The sequence below is a fragment of the Geotrypetes seraphini genome, chromosome 9, assembly GCF_902459505.1.
Source record: "Geotrypetes seraphini chromosome 9, aGeoSer1.1, whole genome shotgun sequence".
Lineage (NCBI taxonomy): Eukaryota > Metazoa > Chordata > Amphibia > Gymnophiona > Dermophiidae > Geotrypetes > Geotrypetes seraphini.
Window position 1 is genome coordinate 64,696,630 of NC_047092.1, and position 13,340 is coordinate 64,709,969.

The window sequence follows — 13,340 nt, forward strand, 5'->3', positions numbered from 1 at the left end:
GGAACAAAGTTTGAAAGGGGCATCTTTAAGACCTATGCAGCTTTCTCCTCCACTGCAACCCAGAAGCTATTCTCCGGTGAATGGGGCCAGCCCTTTTGCCCTCCGGAGGGTCTACTGGTGACTTTGCTGCAGAGTGGAGAAAACTGCAGGTATTATCCAGCTACAGAGTGGGACTTCAATTGCAACAGCTCCGGGTAACATGTGGGGAGATTTGAACAAGCCTTCAGTTGTATGCTTGCCTATCTCTGGGAAGTCCTAACTGATACGGAGCAATCTCTTCAGGAACAATTTTCTAATATTTCTATTAAGATGGATGATATTTCTACACAGAATATAGGTCTGGCTAAGGCACAGGAACAACTAACCATCAGATTGGAGAACTTTGATTCAATTTCTTGAGTTTACTGCTGCTCACACTAAAGAAAGGAGAATCATATACAGGAGAATAGAATATCTTGAGAATCAAAATAGAAAGATGAATTTAAGATTCCTGAATTTCCCCAGATGCTCCAATAGAGATGAAAAGGAAATATTTTACAGAAACTTTGTGTCTTCCTAAAAATAATTGACCACTGTGGTGAAAGCTATATATTTATCAGTCTCAGTATCCAATATTGTTGGAAGAGAAGTGGAACAAGGATAGGGTCAAGGGGAACCTCTGAATGTTACAGAGGTTCTTGCGTCATCATTGGAACAAATAACATCTACTGTAGAATGACTCACCTTGTAACTTTTGCTTTTGAGACTGACTGAAATACTGTTTTGAAACTTTACTTTTGGTATATGTCACAACAGTTTTTGGGGTCTTCAATTTGTGTATTTTCTAATATGTCTAAGATGACCCGATCCAGGTGGAGGGAATCCCTGGGAGGAACATTCTTGTTAAAATTTCCTTGTCATTATTTTGCTTCTTTGAGTGGACAAAATTACTGTACTTATTCTCTTATGCCAATAATTTTTATTGGCATTTAAGAAAGTCATACATATGTAATCTCAATACAATACAATTCAACATAGGTCATATGTATGAATAACACACACCAAAAAACAAACAAAAAAAACAACACCCCACTAAACAAACAAACATTAACATCAAATTAGTGATTAAAACTATTAATGATAATTGATACTTTCATAAATACATTAGAAAAGACAGTATGGATGTATACCTTTATCAGACTAATCATTATGGTTTAACAGGCGCGTGGCTATAAGATTCCAATGGCTCCCATGTTTTAGTAAATTTTTTTAGAGCTTTGAACCTCTCTGCAGCAACACGCTCATACTTGGTAGTTATACAAACAGTGTTCCACCAAGTTATGTATTCTACCCGAGAAGCATCCTTCTAGTGTTGCAAGACGATTTTGATGACCAAATTAAGCACTTATTCTCTGATCCCAAACAGTTGTTAGAATTTTTGGTTGCAAGAGAACCTTCTGTTAAAGTTAGCCTTCCCTTGGACGTTCCTTAACCAGCTAACTGAATGATAGTCGCAATATCCTTCTAGATATGTGAAAATATTTTCTTTGACTTATTTCTTGCTTGGCTCCCCTTTTTAATATTTGTGGGTGAAAGTTTAGAATTTACTTATTTCTTGAATTATTTTTTTCCTTAAAATAAGATTTATTTCTTTATTTCCTTCATTCACATTGATTGTTGAATGTAATGAGAAACTGCATGATCGCAGTTCACTATGGGACTTATTTTCAAAACAGAAAAACATCAAAAAAGTAGCATAAAGGGGCAGATGGACGTTTTTCTCACCAAACCTTCCAATTCGCTATTTTCAAAATCTGTTTTCTAGACCAATGTTCTTCAACCTTTTTACACCTATGGACCAGCGGAAATAAAAGAATTATTTTGTGGACCGGCAAACTACTAGGACTGAAATTTTAAAACCCCATTTCCACCCCGTCTCCGCAAGCTCAGTCCCTGCAAACCATCTGATCCCATCCGCACAAGCCTCAGTTATGATTTTATATTGAATGTATTTTATTAAAGTATAAAAAGAAACAATATTTTGTACAATTGTCATTTTATAAATACAAATAATACAGAGCAAGGATCAACAAAAACCCTGTCTCCCCTCCCCTACACATATATCCCCTCTACTATTAAGAAAACTGAAAAGCCAAATTATTACAGAATGCTACACAGAAATATCATGCTAACAGAATACCGCAGTCACACATGACAGGACTAGTGTTAGAGGAGTGCAACTAGGGCAACTGCTCCCTGGTCAGAGAGAACCCTAAGCCATCTGGAAGCTAAAGAAGCACTGCCTGGGCTTTGCAGTCCCCAGTTATGTCTAACACCAGCTCTAGCAGGATATATATTTCAAATCTGATATACTCTAATCACAAAATAGAAATAAAATTATTTTTTTCTACCTCTTGTCTCTTGTTTCTGCTTTCATCTTCTTTTCACTCTCTTCCTTCCAGCGTCAGCCCTCTCTGTCTCTTCAATCCAGCATCTGCCCCTTCTGTCTTCTTTCTATGCCCCTCTCCCCTTTCCCTCCAGCCTGCGCCCCTCTCTCCTTTTTACATGATTCATTCCAGCTTCACTGCTGTCTTCATTTTTATCTTTCCTACACCAGATCTAGCATCTTTGTCTCTCTCTGCTGACCCCCCTTCCCAGCATCAATCTCTCTTCTTTCTCATTCCTGTCTCTCCCTTTTCCCTCATCTGATCTCTCCATTCCACCCTGACCCCTTCCCCTCCTCTAATCTCCCTGCCAGCTGTTTCCTTCCTTTTTTCCTTCTCCCTTCCCTCCTCCCCATGTCCAGCAGTAACTCTCTTCCCTTCCATTTCCCTCATCCCCTCCCAGCAGCATCTCTACTTCTCCTTCCCTCCAGGTACAGTAGCAGCTGTCCCTTCATTTTCCCTTATCCAGCAGCTTCCCAGAATCCTTTCCCTCCTCTCCTCTCAGCAGCATCTCTCCTTCTCCCGCCCTCCAGGTCCAGTAGCAGCTGTCTTTTTACTTTCCCTTGTCAAGCAGCTTCCCAGCCTCCAACAGTGGCTTTCTCCCCTCCCACAAGTTCTCGGTACTTGCCAGTGCAGCGATTCACTAAGGCAGCCTTGGTCCTTTGATGGGTTGTGCCGCCTCTGAGGAAAGAGGAAGTTGCATCATCAGAGGCGGGCCACAACTCAGCAAAAGCCCCAAGGCTGCCGAAGTGAATTGCTGTGCTGGCAAGTACCAAGAGCTGCAGGGAGGGGAGACAGCCACTGTCGGAGGTTCCCCATGATCTTGCTGGCCCTGTGCGGACTGGCAGGAATTTCAGCTTGTCAATCTCAAAAGTGCGTATTAGAGGTGTGATGTGTGCGGGACTAGAGTAGGTTTATGACTTTACTGTCATATATTTAAGAAGATGTCCAGGGCACAGTTTGGACCTTTGGGGCTAAATTTGTTATAATAATGAATGTGCCTAAAGTTGACCAAGCTAACCAGATGACCACTGGATGGATTTAAGCATGACCCTCCCACACTTCCACATTGGTCACAGACCCCCCCCCACCCTAAAAGATATAAATGAAAACAGTACATATCGGCTTGTATGACAGCTTCAGATGTTATGGCCTATCCTGTTAGAGGAGCAGGCAGATTCCTGGAGTACCCTGATGGTCAGTGCAATAGACTGCAGAGAAAGTGGCTCATATCCCAATCTAACTACAACACTTGTGATGGAGAGTGTGAGCACACAAAAACTCACTCAAAATATACTGTACCATCATAAGATGAGACCTGAAGGCAGAGGGCTATTATTTATTTATTTTAAAGTATTTATAGCCCACTTATCCACAAATCTAAGCGGGGAACAAAGCAACATATAAAATAACAATACATAATACATACAGTTAAAATACAGCAAAACAAGAATAAAACTTCATTACAAAAAAAATCTAAAAACCTCCCATACCCCTGAATAACCCAAAATGAGAGGCCAAAATAAGCACGCTATTAGTATGGTGTATAGTTGGGTCCAGTAGGTTTTGGGTGAGTTTTGGAGGGCTCACCATACAATGTAAGGGGATAATGGTGAGATGGATACCTGGGACACTTTATGTGAAGGTCATTGCCGTGCCCCCTAAGGTGCCCCACTGCTCTGCTGGGATGTCTGTGTGGGCAGTCTACTAAAAATGCTGGCACCATTCTTCATCCCAATGGCTTGTTTTGTGCATTTTTCTTTTGGATCTGGGTTTTTTTTGTTTTTGGGGTTTTTTTTTTTCGAAAATGGTTCAAAAAGAGAGAGGCACTGAGAACAAGCACTCTAAATAATGCCCATTTTAGCAACAAAAAAGATAGACATTGCTGTTTCAAAAATGGTCATGTTCATTACCGGAATTTTGTGCCTCTTCCACAAAATATCTATACTCGGATTTAGACATCATATCCAAAATGCCTCTCAGTATATTCAGTGCAGCTACTTATATTGATGGCAACCCCAATGATACATGTAAAATACCAATGACCTTGGCAGCTGATTATTGACCTGTATGTTTCACATTTAGCACAATGAATATGCATGAGATCTATTTGCATGCACTGCTTTCATTGTATGCTAATAGATCTCATGCATATTCATTGGAGAAATCCTGAAAACCCGACTGGATTGCAGCCCTCGAGGAGGGACTTTGACACCCCGGTTTTAGAGTATTATACCCTGTTTTCAGAGCCAGTATGTTAGAGTTCTCCTATTGAACAATAAAGCCATTTGAAACCATTATAAAAGTCATTATCATATGATCTTCTACAGTGGCTTAGAATTGAACTATGTAAATGTCAGCCTATTAGCCTGACAGGTGATAGAAAAAAAGTTGACTCAATAACTAAGGTGGAGATAATGAAGTATTGCACAGAAAGAATAATAGTCTTGATGTGGTTTCACTGTAAATTAGCCTTGTCAGACTAACAGAATATATTTTTTGAAAATTACAGAAGCCATGGACAATGAAAGTAATAAGCTGCGGTAGCTTTTTTAGTGCATGCTGCAGATTAGCGCACGCTAACCCCGCGCTATGTGCCAAAAACTAATGCCAGCTCAATGATGGCATTAGCGTCTAGCGTGCACGGCAATGCAACACGCACTAAGTGCACGCTAAAACCGCTAGCACAGCTTAGTAAAAGGAGCCCTTAGACTTTGTCACAAAAAGAAAATATTAAAGGGACAGAAATCAAGCAGTTGGAATGTAAATAAATTATAGATAGAAGGTAATAAATGGTGAGTATTTAATAATGAAAGGGTATCTATAGCAGTTGACAAGTAGACTGCCACAAGCCACATTGGGTAATTTTATTTATAACATCTGTAAACTTGTCTGTATTGTGAAAATAGTATTCCTGTTTTAAAAGGACTTAAAGTGAAGGGGATAAATCTAATAAAGGGAACATGTCAAGTCTACATTGTCAGAACTATTAAATGTGAATTGTGACAGACTGTTCTGTTCTGGATACTATCAAATATTTATCATGGTTTATACTGTATACCCAATAAAGCTCTGACATTTCAACATTCCCTTCATCTTCAGGTCTGAAACTTCTTTCCTCATAATTCTTTTGTATTATTATTTCCTGAATATACTTGGATTTCATTGTTACTATTTTCATCACTATCTGAAAATTCTGCTTTTTCTAATAGCTCTTCAAATTAATGTTTGTACTTTTGGATACGTCTGATAAGGTAGATAATCAAGTTTGAGATATACAGTCATGTGAAAAAATTAGGACACCTCATGAAATATTCAGTTCTTTCTTAAGAAATGTTCACATATCGATGTCAAATCTTTTTTTTAAAATTTATCTCTGGAAAAGAAAGTGATGAACTTGCAGGTAAACAACAAATCTTACCTTGATTTACTCATGAAACTAAAGATATCCACAAAAATGTGTATTCTAACTGAGGAATAAATTAGTACACCTTAATAGCTAGTGTTACCCCCTTTGGCTGAAATAAATGCAGTGAGACGTTTCTTGTAGCCATCTATCAGCCTTGACATCAGTCTGAGGAAAGTTTGGCCTACTCAATGCAGAATTCTTTCAGCTGTGAGATGTTTGAGGAGTTTCTTGCATGTACAGCCCGTTTCAAATCACCCCACAGCATCTCAATGGGATTAAGATCAGGGCTTTGACTCGGCCACTCCAGGACTCTCCATTTCTTAGTTTTCAGCCAGTCCTTGGTGGATTTACTGGTATGTTTTGGGTCATTGTCGTGTTACAGGGTCCAGTTCCACTTCCGCTTTAATTTTCTTACAGATGGTCTCACATGTTCCTCAAGCACCCTCTGATATATGGTAGAATTCATGGTGGATTCTATGATTGTGAACAGGCCAGTTCCTGCTGCAACAAAGTATCCCCAAACCATGACACTTCCACCTCTATGCTTCACAGTTGGTATGAGGTTCTTTTCCTGGAATGCTGTATTTGATGTACGCCAAACATGTCCTCTTTTCTGGTGTTCAAATAATTCAATTTTAGACTCATCTGTCCATAGAACACTATTCCAGAAGTCCTGGTGTTTGTCTATGTTCTCTCTGGCTAACTTCAGTCTGGCCTTGATATTTCTCTTTGAGAGCAAAGGTTTCCTCCTTGCACATCTCCCATGCAAGTTAAATTTGTGCAGTCTCTTTCTGATTGTAGAGGCATGCACTTTCACATCAACAGTAGCAAGAGCCTGCTGTAGGTCCCGTGATGACATTTTAGGGTTCTTGGAGACTTCTTTTTAGCATCTTGCGGTATGCTCTGGGGATCAACCTGCTTGGATGGCTAGACCTGGACATGTTGGCAGTTTTTTGGAAGTCTTCCACTTCTACACTATTTTCCGGAATGTGGAATAGCTAATGTCGAATTCTATCGAGATCTTTTTAAATCCCTTACCAGATTTATAAGCTGCTACCAGATTTATAATCTTCTTTCTTTTTTTGCAATTGTTTATTTATAACCCAAAATGCACACCAACACAGCATTACAGTACCAAAACAGTACAGTCAAACAATCAGCAGAATAGCAAAACCCTCTGAGAACAACCCCACCCCCCCCCTCCCATCCCTCCCACCCTATAATCTTCTTTCTGAAGGCCTCAGACAGCTCATTTGATCTCACCATGGTGTTCACTCTCACTGCAGCACACCAAACTAAATGTTTGAGGTTTAAGTAGGGCAAACCCCCTTCAAAATGCTGAGTAACGATGTTCTAATTTTGTGCACCTGATGTGATACACCTGTGTGTGATTTGAGCCATTTTAAGTGGGAGGATATTTTATCACGCCCCCCGTCGGAGCCCCTAAAAACAGTAATTTTCTTCGGTGTGCGCCTCCGCGCTGCACTCAATTGTCTGCTCGCGCCTTTGTCCTGGCGCGCTTTTGACCTGACACCTGCAGCCACGATGGGCAGGAGTACATGGGCATCACTCCTGCCTGTTCCCTCACTAGACTACCATGAATTAAGCAGATAGGCCTGAAGGGATCCTGGAAGGATTTTGGGGGGTGTTATGGATGTTCTAGATAAGTGAGAAGGAAGATTTTCAGAGGTAGGGGTGGAAGGGGGATCAAAATATACCAGTGGTGGAGGAGGGGAGAGAAAGGGAATACTGTGTTTTATGTTTAAAATATTGTGTATGTTCCTGGTGTTATTACGCTGTTATACCCCCACCTTTCCTTATCACTAGTTAATGAGAGAGCAGCTGTTTTTGATGATAGATGGTTGTTGTCTGTTGAGCTATCCTCACCACAAAATATTTCAGACCCAGTATAAAAGCCTCAGGGGTGACAGATATGTTCTGTAAACAAGAGCATTAATTCACCAGATAAAATCAAATAAGCCAACAAAACCTAGCCATCAAGGAATTTGCCTAAACACTAGAATTTGGGGTGGGAGGTGGGGGCTTTAGAATAAGCAGGAAAAATGGCTGGATGGAGCAGAATAGCTGATAAAGTTCCCAACATCTTGCCAAATGAAAAGAGAATTGATTTGGCTGGGTGGAGTGATCACAGCTTCTGCTACAATCTCACCACCACCCTTCACCCTCTTCCTTCGGCCAACACCACAAGCATATTAAGAACAGATAGCACTTATAATTTTAGGCGGTTTGTGGTAAATCTGCTTGATGCAGTTAACAAGTTCCTTTTTGAGCCCCAGTTCTTGTCACTATCTTTGTACTTAGGGTCTCTTTTACGAAGCCATTTAGTAGGGCCGCTGCGGTAACGGCCCCGAAGTCCATAGATTTAAAGGGCTTTGGGGCTGTTGCCGTACAGCAGCCGCTAGTGCGGCTTTGTAAAACAGGCCCTTAGTGCCTCCCCATGGTATTTTAATGTACAAAGCAAACACAATGTTAACAAGCAAGCATGTATTGTTGTCTGCCTGTTTTGGTAAGATCCTATGAATATGCTAAGTACTGTATAAATTCCAGTCCATGCATATACTAATACTATATAAACCACCATCATAGTAACATAGTAAATGACAGCAGGTAAAGATCTGAACGGTCCATCTAGTCTGCCTTATAACTACATGCATTACAATTTCATGATTGAATTGTCTTTTTTTTCTTTGTTTCTTCTGGGCCACAAACCTTAGAAGTCTTCCTGGTACTGTTCTTAGGTTCCAACTACTGAAGTTGTCATTGAAGCTTACTCCAGCCTATCCAAACCATCTCCTTTGTGGCATTCACACCATGAAAGTTTGCCCATTCATATTCTAATTAGATATCCTCTGTGTTCATCCCATGCTTTTTTGAAATCTGTCACTGTTTTCCTCTCCACCACCTCCCTCAAGAGGGCATTCCAGGCATCCACCACTCTCTCCGTGAAAAAGAATTTCCTAACATTACTCCTAAGTCTATAACCCCTCAACCTCAAATTATGTCTTCTAGTTTTACCAGTTTCCTTTCGCTGGGAAAGATTTGATCCTGTATTAATACCTTTCAAGTATTTAAATGTTTATATCATATCCCCATCCCTCCTCTCCTCCACGTTGAGGTCCCCAGTATCTTCTCGAACTTCTTTTGGTGCAGAGCCCTTACCATTTTCACCGCTTTCCTCTGAACCGCTTCATGTCTTCTATATCCTTGGCCAGATGCAGCCTCCAAAACTCCAAGAGGGGTCTCACCAGCGGCCTGTACGGGGCATGAACACCTCCTTTCTTCTGCTGATTATGCATCTCTCTATACAGCCTAGCATCCTTCTGGCTACAACCACCGCCTTGTCACACTGTCCACAGATGCTATCATCCCAAGATCCATCGCCCCGTTCGTGCATATCAGCCTCTCGCCTCCCAGCACATACATCCCCTTAGATTTCTACTCTCCAAATGCATCACTCTGCAGTTCTTTACATTGAATTTTTCAGTATTCTGTGGAATTCTTGACTTCACAGAATTATGACAACACTGTATATAAAGGTCAGTAGATTTATTCATACTGTGTATAAAAGAAAGCCTCTTTCAAAGCTTAGCTTGAGTTATCTCTGCATTGCAAACTCACTGACATTACTTGTAGAAATGCAGCTTTTGATAAACCTAATCCATTTCTTAAAGCTGTTTGAAAAAGTCAGCTATCAAATATGTAAAGGTGGTGTCATGTAGAGTGTGGTTGCTGCTATTATAAACATCCTGAAAATAAACTTGCAGGAAGTATAGAACCCACTAAATGTTTGCTGCTGTGTTCTGCTGTAGCTACTTCTGCAAGATGGTGGCCGAAGACAGGACAGATATAGTACACACAAAGAACCTAAACTGGATTCCATGTAATCATGTAATCATGATTTCCACCATGATTTGGCTCAACAGCAAAGTACATACACAGATATTATTATGCTTTCCCTTATATTAATCCTTAGTATATTTTTCTCTTCTGGCCTTAGCTACATTATATTTAAATTTTTATTCACCTGTTTTTCCGTACGCTTCTATTTGGGCGTGGTCCTTAACTAACACAGATGTTTGTCTAACTAGAATTACCCAGAATCATACGAAAAACTGGCCTTTTGTAGAAAACAATTCCACAAAAAAATACTGCACTTATCATGTCCTAACATCCATTCCCATTTTCGTCCCATAACCAGCACGCTGGCCACGAGCCACGACTCATTACTCTTTCCATGAAAAAGTATTTCCTGAGATTACTTCTGAATCAATCCTCTTTCACCTTCATCCTATGCCCCCTCAATCCAGTGTTTCCTTTTAACTGAGACTTACCTCATACATATTTATGCCATGTAGGCATTTAAACATCTTTCATATCTCCCCTCTCCCTCCATTCCTCCAAGTATACATATTGAGATCTGTAAATCTTTCCCTGTACACCTTATGACAAAGAACACCAACCATTTTAGTAGCCTTCCTCTGGACTGATTCCATCCTATTTATATCTTTTGAAAGTTCAATCTCCAGAATTGTATACACTATTCTAAACAAGGTCTTACCAGAGTCTAATACAGGGGCATCAATACCTTCTTTCTCCTTCTGGCCATTCTTCTCCCTATGCACCCAAGCATCCTTCTAGCTTTTGCCATTACCTTTTCAACCTGTTTGGCCATCTTAAGATCATCACATACTATCACACCCAAGTTCCTTTCCTTTTTCATGCACAAAAGTTCTTCACCCCCTGAATTGTACCGTTCCCTCGGTTTTTTGCAGCCCAAATGCATGAACTTGCATTTTTTAGCATTAAATCTTAGCTCCAAATTCTGGACCATTTGTCAGGCTTTACTAGGTCCTTCTTCATGCTATCCATACCATCAGGGATGGCTACTCTATTTCAGATTTTGGTATCATCCGCAAAGAGGCTAATCATATCAGTCAGCCCTTCAGAAATATCACTTACAAAATTTTTTAAAAGAACAGGCCCAAGAACCAAACCTTGAGGCACCCACTGGTAACATTCCTTTCCTCAAAGTGATCTCCATTGACCACTACCCTCTGTTACCTTCCACTCAACCAGTTCTTGACCCAGTCTATCACTTTGAGGATTGATAGTAAAGTATATTCTTGGCTGGAAGGGTTTTTGATGAACAGATCTTACAGTGTAAAAATGAAAGGAGAACTATCCAAAGAGTGGACAGTGTTAAGTGGTGTATCCCAGGGCTCACCTCTTTCTGCAGTACTATTTAATGTACTGATGTCAACGCTGGGATATTTCTTAGATGATAAAGGGCTTATATACTTCTCCCACGCAGATAATATTAAAATGTCTCCATTTTTTTTTAAGAATTAAAATAAGATTAACAATTTGGTATGCAAAGTTATGTCTAGTTGATGATTGGGCAGACAATATGAAACTGATAATGAACAAGGATAAAACCAAATTTTTATTGTTGTCCACATAGAATTACTAGTGATGATACACAAGTGTTATTGTCTAATACGCCACTAGAATTGGAATCGGAATTTTGGGGATTATATTTGATATGCATCGGAAATAAAAAGCACGGACACAGGCTTTAACTAGGAGAATGTTTACAATACTGAGAAAATTAAGACAAATTTGTCATTGCTTTGATAGAGAACACTTCTGGTTATTGGTTCAATCACTTGTATTGTCTCAACTAGATTACTGTAATGTTCTCTATATAGGTTGTACAGTAACTATACAAAAAAATTACATACCATCCAGAATGTTGCTGCTAGGCTAATATTCTCAACAACAAGATATGATAAGGTGACGCCTTTATATCTCAGATTCCATTGGCTTACTTTCAAAGCAAGAGGCACTTTTAAATTATATACATTTAGTTTTCTTGATCTTCCATGGAGAAATCCTGGACTATATGATGAATTTAGTGGAACTACAATCTTTTGAAAACTAACATGATTAGCAATCATTTGAAGTTAAGATTTCCAAATCCTAGAGGTATTAAATATAAAATATACTCTGTCTTTTCTATATCTAACGGCAAAGTAGTGGAACTCTTTTTTTTAATTTTTTTGATCAAACTTTTTATTGAAATTTTCGATATAACAAAATTCAAACAGTGAATACAATCAATGATACATAGCATAGTATAAAAAAAGAAAACATAAGAAAATAGATCAACAACAATCATCTCTGTCATATTTCAATTCCAAAATACACTGTATATCAAGTAGCCAAGAGAATGGTCAGTCATGATAAACAAACATAACGATCAAGAAACTTCCAAGGTGAGGTATGAGAAGAGATATGAGAGCACGGTGAAGAAAGATGGCGTTTCTCTAAAGCACATTATTCGTATTTGTTATAGAGTCCAAGTAGAACTCTTTTTCAATAGAATTAAGAATCTCCTATGACAGTTTCTGTAAAGGCCTGAAGACCTATTTGTTTGCAAGATATCTTATTCACACTATGGTTTTATAAAGGTTTTATATCCTCTTTGTCTGCAAGATAGTCCTTTCTCCTTTACTCTAACAAATGAGTAGATCTACTATGTTTCTATGTTTTGATTTTAATGTTAAATTGTAATGTTGCAATACTAAGGTAAGATCATATTTTTTATTTTAATGTAAGAATTGCAATTCTTGGAGATGGCCAGACTCACATTGAACTTTTATTGGGTTACATTAGCAATTCATATATGTTTATTTAATGTAATGTAATTATGGTCAGTTTGGCAAACTCTGTTGACTAATTTATTTAAATGGAAATGCACTTACCGTATTTTTCGTTCCATAAGATGCACTTTTTTTCCACCCAAAAGTGGGTGGAAATCTTGGTGCATCTTTTGAAGCAAAGATGCAAAAGCTGTATCCTCCATACAGCTGCAAAACACTCCCCCCCCTGTGCACCAGCCGCACTACCTTTTTAAACGCCACCCTCCCATACAGCTGTAAAACACACACCCCTGCGCACCAGCCGCACCACCTTTTTAAACACTGCCCCCTTCCCCCCCCGCATCACAGTACCTTTTAAACACCGCCACCGGACCACCTTTTTAAAACAACTCCCCCCTGCCGCTGCCGCAGTTGTACCTTTTTCAAGCAGCCTGATGGTCCAGTGTATATCCCTCCCTCGACGGCTCCTTAATATTTCTGGGCAGCAGGCGCATGAGTCAGGAGCACGGATGTCAGGACCAAGCTTTACATGCTCCCACTTGGGCCCACGCCACTTTCCAAATGGCTGGCTTCAGTCCAAATGGGAGTCACGAGAACTGCCAGCAGCCATTTGGAAAGCAGCGCGGGCCCAAGGGGGAGCATGTAAAGCTTGGTCCTGAAGTCCGTGCTCCTGACTCATGTGCCTGCTGCCCGGAAATAGTAAGGAGCCATCGAGGGAAGAAGGGAAGAATAAAAAAAGGTACGCATTTTTTTTAAAAAAAGGCACAGGGAGAGGGTATGATTAAAAAGGTACAAGGGAGGTATGATTAAAAAGGTACAAGGAGG

The 13,340-nt window shown here is 39.8% G+C and overlaps 1 protein-coding gene across 7 annotated transcripts in view; it reads left to right on the top strand.

Annotated features, from left to right (window-relative positions):
• Positions 1 to 13,340, top strand: part of TMEM117 (transmembrane protein 117) — a 649,075-nt gene that overhangs the window by 268,143 nt on the left and 367,592 nt on the right. The window lies entirely within an intron of this gene.